At 43.1% G+C, this 10000-nt stretch overlaps 1 long non-coding RNA gene across 1 annotated transcript in view; it reads left to right on the top strand.

The window, feature by feature from the left end:
* Positions 1-10000, top strand: part of LOC139760603 (uncharacterized) — a 122415-nt gene that overhangs the window by 494 nt on the left and 111921 nt on the right. The window lies entirely within an intron of this gene.

Genomic DNA, 10000 nt, shown 5'->3' with positions numbered 1-10000 from the left:
CCCTGAAGCTTTGTTGTTTTGTGTGTTTTTTTTTTTTATCTCGGTCATATTTACTTTTATGCAACGAATATATTTGTTTTTATGTGCACTTCTCTGGCGCATCAGGGTGGAAAATGCAACGCTGATCTGATCTTTGGAAAACAACAGAAGGTGAAATGATAAAACATTTTCAGTCGTGGCATTATCTTACGAGGCAGAATTCTTCTGGAGGATTTCCATGTTTCTTGTCGATGTGTATAGAAACATGAAGTCCAGAGAGGCGTTAATGTTACAGATGATGTAGCATTTTATTTAAAGAATCTCTAGTATTTTTTTCCTCTTTTTCTTTGGCGACGAGAAACATACATACACAAGTGGTGCTGGAGTCTGCACCAGGTCTTCTGTCTCGACAGACTGAGACAGAGAGCCTGGGGATACGTCTATTCGAGGCCGTGCCTGTCCCTTTGTCTTCATAAGAGGAAGGGCAACCGTGAACGAGGTACACCCCACAATCCGTGGGTAGGGTGGACACCAATGACTGTGGGCGCGACCCCCTACCTTAACCCCCCACTCACCAACCATGGGCAGGAGACGCCCACCGACCTCTCGAGAAGGACAACACTAACCAATGTGGACTGTTAGAACCGAACAATGACACGTAGGTTTCAGAATGCATCATCTCTAGTGCTGTGGAAAAGAAACTAAACAGCCACTCAACCAGCCAATCAATCAAGCAATTAAGCAAGCAAGCAATCGAACCAGCAAGCCTTAGAAACAGAGTCTATAAACATTATCTCCCCAACTCACAGAACCTAAAGTAAAGGAATTGCAACTTAAAAATGAAAGAAAAGAAAAAAAAAAGGCTTTTCGAAGCGCTTCGCTTAGACATTCTTGCTTCAACTGAAATTAATCGTTTCTGTCTCAGTATGTGGATACCTCTTCCACTCGGCTTGCAGGTCTCCTGACCCAGAAAGGGTCGGGGGAGAGGAGAGGAGATGGTGTGTTGGGGGGAAAGCGAGCGAGCGAGCACCGCTCGTCCAGAAATGTAAGAAAAAAAAAAGAAAGAAAAAAAATACGGACAAAAGGAAAATGAGAACAAGAGAGCAACTACTGAACGAAGCAGAGAACACTTAGACGACTGATTAGAGGATGGAGGAAGCCGAGTCATCACCAGATGATGAAGTGAGAAATGCCATCAGAGAGAGAGAGAGAGAGAGAGAGAGAGAGAGAGAGAGAGAGAGAGAGAGAGAGAGAGAGAGAGAGGTTCTGATCGGGATGATGATCCAGATGCATCCTTTGCCTCTAATGACTTCCCAGATTATCAGCAGATGCGTCTCGCGCTCCTTGCAGCATCAGGTCTGGCTGGAGCCTGGCGTGCGCGCGGGAGGAGGGAGGAAAGGAAAGGGAGAGGGAGATGTGAACCAGAGGTTGAGACGGAGTCTACCGTCTTCCTCCACCATCCAGGTTGTTTACAGGATCCTGGATGTTCCATGATTCATCTTTGATCATCCAATGGCAGGAGACTGGAGCTGGAAAGCTTAGAAGACGTAAGATGGAAGGCGATGATAGAGTGATTGGAACTGGGGGGAAAATATATTTTGAGATTCTTATATACACATCGACATGAGAGCACAGAGGGAGGAGTCCCTGGGATCTAAGATGAAATGAGTGGTATACCGAGGTGAGAGGAGGGGGTTTTAAGACAACATCTAAGAGAAGGTGGAATGGGAATTAACCCCCTGGGATTAGGATTAAGAAAATGCCCAGAAAAAGGTCTCTGATTCCTTGGGAAAATGTTGGTGTCTTCATAATGTATTCTGCACAGGTATTGTTGAAGCATCTGTCTCACCCTGACAGAAAGGGTTCAACTCCAGGCTAAGATTTTTCAGGTTCCTTCGTGGTAATAGGATAATGTTCCCTCTTGTGTTTATGTAGACCATGTGTTTATGTAGTCAAGTGTAGATAGGGTTCTAGACGTCCACAAGTCTCTCTCTCTCTCTCTCTCTCTCTCTCTCTCTCTCTCTCTCTCTCTCTCTCTCTCTCTCTCTCTCTCTCTCTCTAGCCTGCTGAGCACACCATCTGCGAGGAAAAGTCACGAGAAAATCAGATCCTGAAGTTAAGATCAGCTGCGCAAGAACGGTAACTGTAGGAGGAACGAGACTTACCCATCAGTGGCAGATAATCGTATAATGTCTTTGAACTGCCTGCCTCATTCTCCTTCCAACCCTAGAACAAAAAAAAAAAAAAGATAGATGGCTAGAGACCCAGGTATCTCGGATCCTACCTACTCAGTCATATGAAAAGATAAAAAAAAAAAGAGTAAAATCTCACTCATTTTCTATTTTTTTTGGTGTGTGTGTGTGTGTGTGTGTGTGTGTGTGTGTGTGTGTGTGTGTGTGTGTGTGTGTGTGTGTGTGTGTTGGGGGGGGATGATGACTAATTACCTGACTCGCTCGTTAACTCAAAAGTTACCAGAATGTGACTCATGTTTTACACCGCGAGGGAATAACGTTCATCGTTATGTCCTCAAGGTTTATTAACATTCAGATGGCTTACAGTAGCAACGGTAAGTTAGATCAGTGATGAATACGGCGACATTCCCTCGTTGTGCCCCTTGTCTGTGACAACGGCGTGGCTGTTGACGGTGAAAGTTCAGTGAAAAAACTATGAAATAAGACACGATAAGCAGGCCGAGGCGTTACGGCTATGGCTTATCTTCCATAGATAAGAAAGGTAAGTGGATGTAAGATTTACAACCGGAGTCGCTCATCTGGAAGAGTTCTAGTGTTCTGATGTTCACCTTCTGGATCTAGTGTATGGTCGACACCGCATCTCCAGGACGCACACACGTCTGAACAACAACAGCAGCAGGAGTCTTCTTGTGTGTTGTCTCTCCCATTGGTACCAAACTGTGGTGGTGGGGGAGGCGGGAATGACGCCAACATGGCCCGGGACCACCGTGCAGAATCAGTGGGTTCCACACTGGTATTGCTCCCTCCCTCTCTCTCTGGGGTCTGATGAATGGCTCAGACAGACCAATTAATATCTCCACACACACACACACACACACACACACACACACACACACACACACATTTGATCACCGGCCAACAGTTTCTGGGGGCAGTATTAAGATAGGTTCCTCCGGTATCCTTCTGCAGCGCTGGGGGGTTGCGGGGGGCACGCATGTACCTGTGTGGTGCTAAGGCTAATGACACCAGGAAGTTGTGTGGTTGTTGAATCTGAAGCTTTGATACGAGGTTGTAGACTCTACTGTTCATATATACAAGTCAGATGATGACCTGTGTGTCTGTGTGTGTGTGTGTGTGTGTGTGTGTGTGTGTGTGTGTGTGTGTGTGTGTGTGTGTGTACACTTACCTACTCAAGAGAACCTGTGGTAGAGTTAATCATCTTAAAAAACTCCTCCATGCAAGAACACGAGGGAGCAAATGTCTCAGACCTTAGTAAAGGGTTTCCAGCAGACACTGGGTTGTGGGGAGGTTGGACGTGGAGGGGTGAAGAGAGAGAGAGTTTTAGTGGAGGAAAACAATGTTCCTCAGCCCAATCAGAGGGCTTAATGAGTCGTATATCTTCCGGGCTGGAATTCACAAGCGCCCTTACTTCCTTACATACCTGGAATTCTCGGGGCAAGTTATGTAGTCTTCACTGGCCATTTTCTGCTTGGAATTATTTCTCGAGAGTAGCTTCACACAGGTTTATGGACTTCATAAACGGAATAAGAAATATAGAAGCTTAGAGAGAGAGAGAGAGAGAGAGAGAGAGAGAGAGAGAGAGAGAGAGAGAGAGAGAGAGAGAGAGAGAGAGAGAGAGAGAGAGAGAGAGAGAGAGGAAACAGGAAATGCTATAGTGGTAGGGAGAGGGGAACAAGGAAGGAAAAGCGAAGGATGAGAGGAAGAAGAAAAGATACATAGGAGGAAACAGAGGAGGAAGTAAAGTATATATATATATATATATATATATATATATATATATATATATATATATATATATATATATATATATATATATATATATATATATATATATATATATATTTATATATATATATATATATATATGTATATATATATATATATATATATATATATATATATATATATATATATATATATATATATATATATATATATATATATATATATATATATATATATATATATATATATATGTTGCAAGTCGCACACTCTGAACACTTTCCATGAGGTGTATACACAGATTTAACAAAGAGTATAACACTATTGTCCGACCCTTTATGTTGCAGCAAGAACCAACTCATGCTGGCAGCGGTTTTAATTTCTCAGTGAATAGGCTTCCTCGCCCTCAGCCCGGCTTAACACACGCTGTATAACAAACACTGCTTTCTTAGTATCATTAGAAAGGATGATATATATATATATATATATATATATATATATATATATATATATATATATATATATATATATATATATATATATATATATATACATATATATATATATATATATATATATATATGTATATATATATATATATATATATATATATATATATATATATATATATATATATATATATATATATATCCCTGGGGATAGGGGAGAAAGAATACTTCCCACGTATTCCCTGTGTGTCGTAGAATGCGACTAAAAGGGGAGGGAGCGGGGGGCTGGAAATCCTCCCCTCTTGTTTTTTTTTTCAATTTTCCAAAAGAAGGAACAGAGAAGGGGGCCAGGTGAGGATATTCCCTGGGAGGCCCAGTCCTCTGTTCTCAACGCTACCTTGCTATCGCGGGAAATGGCGAATAGTTTGAAAGAAAAGCTGTTAATTCCTATAGATAAAACGTCATAGATGTACATTCTCGGGATTACAAGACAGCCATTGTTGGTTAGGGTCGCCAAAGGAGGCAGTACGTGGAAGGAGGCTATGGTCTTTCTTTTGGGGGTAGTCGTGGTCTATGGGCTGGCGGATGATTGGTGTCATGTTGAGAGTGGTCTTCGTCTAGGATGATGGTGGTCTAGGGGCTGAAGGATGATTGGTTAGGGTCTATGTGAGGATGGTCTTCGTCTAGGACGGGTTGGATGGCTGGTCTTCAAATCTCTGTGAGTAGTCATGGTCTACGTACGTCTTCTTAGTCATTTATGGTTATGAGTTGTGGTCTGTTACTAAGGATAATGGGCATTCTTTCTGTCAAGAAATATCCGATGGAAATCAATCAATTCAAGAAATATCGGAGAGGCATTGTTTATTTCAAAAGAAATATCGAACGGACTGTATTTCAAAGCAATATCCAATGAATATTCTCAATTCCACGACAATATCCTACGAGCAGTCTTTATTTCATAGCATTAACTAATGAATATTTGCATAATAAGCCACTGTATAGCCTTATGGGTAATACCATAACAGGTGTATAGCCTCATAGGGATTAGCATAATAAGCCATTGTCTAGCCTGGCATATAAACTAATTCTACTCCAGGGTCTCTCGATTAGAAGCATGAAATATAACAATATATTGAGAGCTGCATAATGTAATTGCTTCAAGAATTTTCGTACCGTCGCTAAATTAGATACACAGGATGAAGTGTGGGCTCAGGAATATTTTGACTAATTTGGACATACTATATTCTGAATATTAGATGAAATATTGTAAAATTGGATCGTGTTCAAATGCACATCAGTTAGCGAAAAAAAAAAAGATCTTTTGTAGGTTTTGTTGCTTTTTATGACATCAAAAACATGTCATACGTCCTCATAAATTTTCACGTGCGCTTGCGCAAACACACATACACACACACACACACACACACACACGCACACACACGAAGTCACTAAAATTGATCATTATCATTACTTCTAACTTCATCATTATTACTGTCCCTCCACGTTATGGTGACCTTTCTTCATTTTAATCGCAAGAGCACCACATATATTGACCACCCCTCACTATTATCATCACTGTTCTTTGCTATAAAAGACATCAAGACTCTATCATCTTCACTATCAGCACTCTCTCTCTCTCTCTCTCTCTCTCTCTCTCTCTCTCTCTCTCTCTCTCTCTCTCTCTCTCTCTCTATCTATCTATCTTTTCTCTCGATCTTCATACCACACGAAGAGTGATTTCTTCGGCCCTCACTCATCCAATCTGTAGGTTTATATTTGAGGATCTGGTCTGATGAAAAATCCCTTTTTTTTTTCTTTTCATGTTTCACACTTTTTCACTTTGCAGGAGGACATGGTAATGCTCTGAATACTTCATGCTCCCGGTATACAGATTTCAGGTCAGTGTGTATGAGTGTACGAGTGTGTATTTTCTCCACTGAACTACAACTGTGCTCAGTGCTCGCATTCAAGCCTGGTGGTGAGGTCTTTGGCGTGTTATGGACGTAGGAATCCTTCGTTGCTGTCGTATCTCTTATCCGCTGTTTTGTGTTTTTCACATCTCTCTCTCTCTCTCTCTCTCTCTCTCTCTCTCTCTCTCTCTCTCTCTCTCTCTCTCTCTCTCTCTCTCTCTCTAATATTTCCCCCTTATCTTTAGGCACCTCGTAATCCTTCTTGTATTTCTCCTTCCTGTCGTGAGCTCCCCCTCACCCAGCCCCCCCCCCTTCCATAATTCTCCCCAATACCCCTCATTTTTCTCCTACCCCTCCTCCAGAAATCTTCATTCGTCTCTCTTCCTCATTTCTCATCGTCACTCTGTACCCCTCCACTTCATATACCATTAAAAAGACAGAGATCCCTCATCTTACTCCTCCTCTTCTTCTTCTTCTTCCTTCTCTCTCCTTTCTTTCTTCCCCCTTCCTTCCTTCCTTCCTCCCTTCCTTCCTTCCTTCCCTACTCCCTCTCTCCTTACAGCATCCACCCAACGACCTCGACAAACAGAAGACTTACAGGTGGTACCACAAAGAGCGGAAGCCTTGGGCTCCCGAGCGAAGACGTAGCCACGGACGCGTTCCGATAAGCCTGAGAGAGAGAGAGAGAGAGAGAGAGAGAGAGAGAGAGAGAGAGAGAGAGAGAGAGAGAGAGAGAGAGAGAGAGAGAGAGAGAGAGAGAATATGAACGCGATTTGAAGAAACACGTTGATGGTAAACAGCCGATGACGTGACGTGTTTTATACATTGGACTCAGTAGACTTTAATCTACGAATCATCTAACCTAACCTGATTGTTAGAATTGAAGACGACTTAACAGTTTTGTTTTAATCAGTTATAGGATTAAAGTCCCTAACAGGACAGGATCAAAAAAAAAAAAAAAGAAGGGGCATCATTCCGATCATACGTGTAATTTTCAAAGGATCAGTCACCCATCGCATATTGATGAGTGGGATCCATGGGAAAAAAATATATGTGCCATTTTTGACGGCCCGTATTATCCGAAGTGGTTAATTTTCAATGCACATTTGGCAGCTATTGAAAAAAAAAAAAAAGCGTTTAATTCAGGCAGATCAAATGGTATGGTTGATTACGAGGAAAAAGAGTACTGTCTTCCCTTTAATACTAATTTCAAAGGACGAAACAATATGAACTCCGAAAACAACGAAAAGCAAAAAAAAAATCTAACGATATACCAAAACACATGGAGTATATTTGTCACCCGACCAAGAATGACCAGACGGTGAATATATCAATAATAAAAAAATGAAGAAATTGAAACAAAAGGGCAAATGAACACAGGCAAGATGTAAGAGATAAGAACGGGAAATGTGCCATTTTCTTTACCCTTTTTATCGTGTGTGAGATTTCAATCATATGATTGATTACAACACATATCACCTCTTCAGATATAATGATTACGTCAAGAGAAGAATAGTTGAAGTTTGTTTAATAAACACCAAGACAAAATATCCATCTATCAGATGGGTGATTTTTTCATTTTTTTTTTTACCCCTTCACCGAAATGGTAAATTGACGAAGGGAATCAAGAGAAGTGTCCAACATCTCGTGTAAGGTCAAGGCCTTAACCTTAGAGGTCAGGTCACAGCCGATTGGGGTGGCGTAGCGTTCATGGGGATGCATTGTAGTCAGATGTGGTGGTAACCTGGGTCAATGTAAGCGTGATTCTCTCTCTCTCTCTCTCTCTCTCTCTCTCTCTTTATATATATATATATATATATATATATATATATATATATATATATATATATATATATATATATATATATATATATACATATACATATATATATATATATACCCCTTCTGGCTCTCATACTAATTGCTTTCTGAGCTTTAGTTTAAAGTTATTGTCATACAACATATGAGACAGAGAAAATAGCTGTATTACATTCTATCTTTTTTATATATACAAACACTTTTACGTAAATAGCATGAAGACCGGGTTTGTTGCAATCAAAATGGAATTGATGCTTGATACGCCATAGTAAAACCAACATGTATGTATTTCATATACCTGTATACATCGAGGTTACGTTTGACATCAGTACTGGCGATGTCAAGCGAATCATGACTTCGTTATAGGCTCCGGGATCCATGTGACGTCTTAATGCTGCCAGGGAGACCTCTGACGTCCGCATCTAGGACTCATTCAAGCTCTGGGGTACCCTGATGTCTCTCCGACCTCACCTGTCGCCCAGGGCGCTCTCTCTCTCTCTCTCTCTCTCTCTCTCTCTCTCTCTCTCTCTCTCTCTCTCTCTCTCTCTCTCTCTCTACTCCGTCCGTCTCGTGCTCAGTAGAGCTCGGGTGATGAGCTGTATACTTTGCCTGCGTCTCCCCACGTCTTTCCCCACGATGATGCTGGCTGTGTTATGCGCACCCCCACAAACCCCTCCTCCTCAGTCGTCGCTGTGTTGCTCTCTCTCTCTCTCTCTCTCTCTCTCTCTCTCTCTCTCTCTCTCTCTCTCTCTCTCTCTCTCTCTCTCTCTCTCTCTCTCTCTCTCTCTCTCTCTCTCTCTCTCCCTTCCCCGTGGCGTCTCTAACTTGCTGGCATACTCTGCCCGACCAATAACATACCTTCAAACATGATTAAATTTCACCCCTCTCCACCCCATGATGTTGTTACACCGGGTCTCTTCCAGTCTCCCCGGCCTCTAGAGAAAGTATCTCGTACAGGGTCTCTCTCCCTCTCTCTCTCTCTCTCTCTCTCTCTCTCTCTCTCTCTCTCTCTCTCTCTCTCTCTCTCTCTCTCTCTCTCTCGATCGTCCACGAGAGGTACTACTCGCCTGGGTTATCATCATGAGGGTTTGTGGCGGCGGCGCAGTGTGCTGTCAGGTTTCCCTCCCTGGCCTAAGTTGCTGTCTGTTCTCTCCGTCAGCACACACACACACACACACACACACACACACACACACACACACACACACACACACACACACAGTCTACCAACCATCACACACATAAGTCTTGACAAAACACGAACACACACGTGACTCACTATCTTCAACTCGAGGTATTCCTGCGGTGAGCGATACGCGCTGGCCTTAGCTAATGTAGTCGTAGGTAGTCGTAGGTGGGGGCACGTATCTATCACCCTCACCTACCCCTCCTCCTCTTCCACTTCCTACCTCCTGCCACCCTCCTCCTCTTCCACTTCCTCCCTCCTGCCACCCTCCTCCTCTTCCACTTCCTCCCTCCTTCCACCAGGTGAAGCTACACCCTCACACCCCCCTCCTCCTCTTCCTCCTCTTCCACTTCCACCACCCTGCCACCTGGTGAAGCTACACCCTCCCCCCTCCTCCTCCTCCACTTCCACTTCCACCACCCTGCCACCTGGTGAAGCTACACCCTCACACCCTCCCCCACCTCCACTTCCACTTCCACCACCCTGCCACCTGGTGAAGCTGGTCTGATTCATTGTCCTCAAAAGCTGTAATGTTTATGACGTTTTCATTCCTCTCAGCTGGGTGTCAGCCTCTGTTAAAGTTGAGTGGTAGTTTGGTGGGTTTCCTCGCCACGTCGATGTTCCACGCTGCTGCTGCTGCTGCTGCCGCTGCTGCTGCTGCTGCAACCACCGCTGCTGCTGCTGCTGCCACTGCAACCACCGCTGCTGCTGCTGCTGCAACCA

The sequence above is a fragment of the Panulirus ornatus genome, chromosome 37 (genome assembly GCF_036320965.1).
Source record: "Panulirus ornatus isolate Po-2019 chromosome 37, ASM3632096v1, whole genome shotgun sequence".
Classification (NCBI taxonomy): Eukaryota; Metazoa; Arthropoda; class Malacostraca; order Decapoda; family Palinuridae; genus Panulirus; species Panulirus ornatus.
Note: the sequence above shows the minus strand (reverse complement) of the source record. Positions and strands in the feature narration are given on the sequence as shown.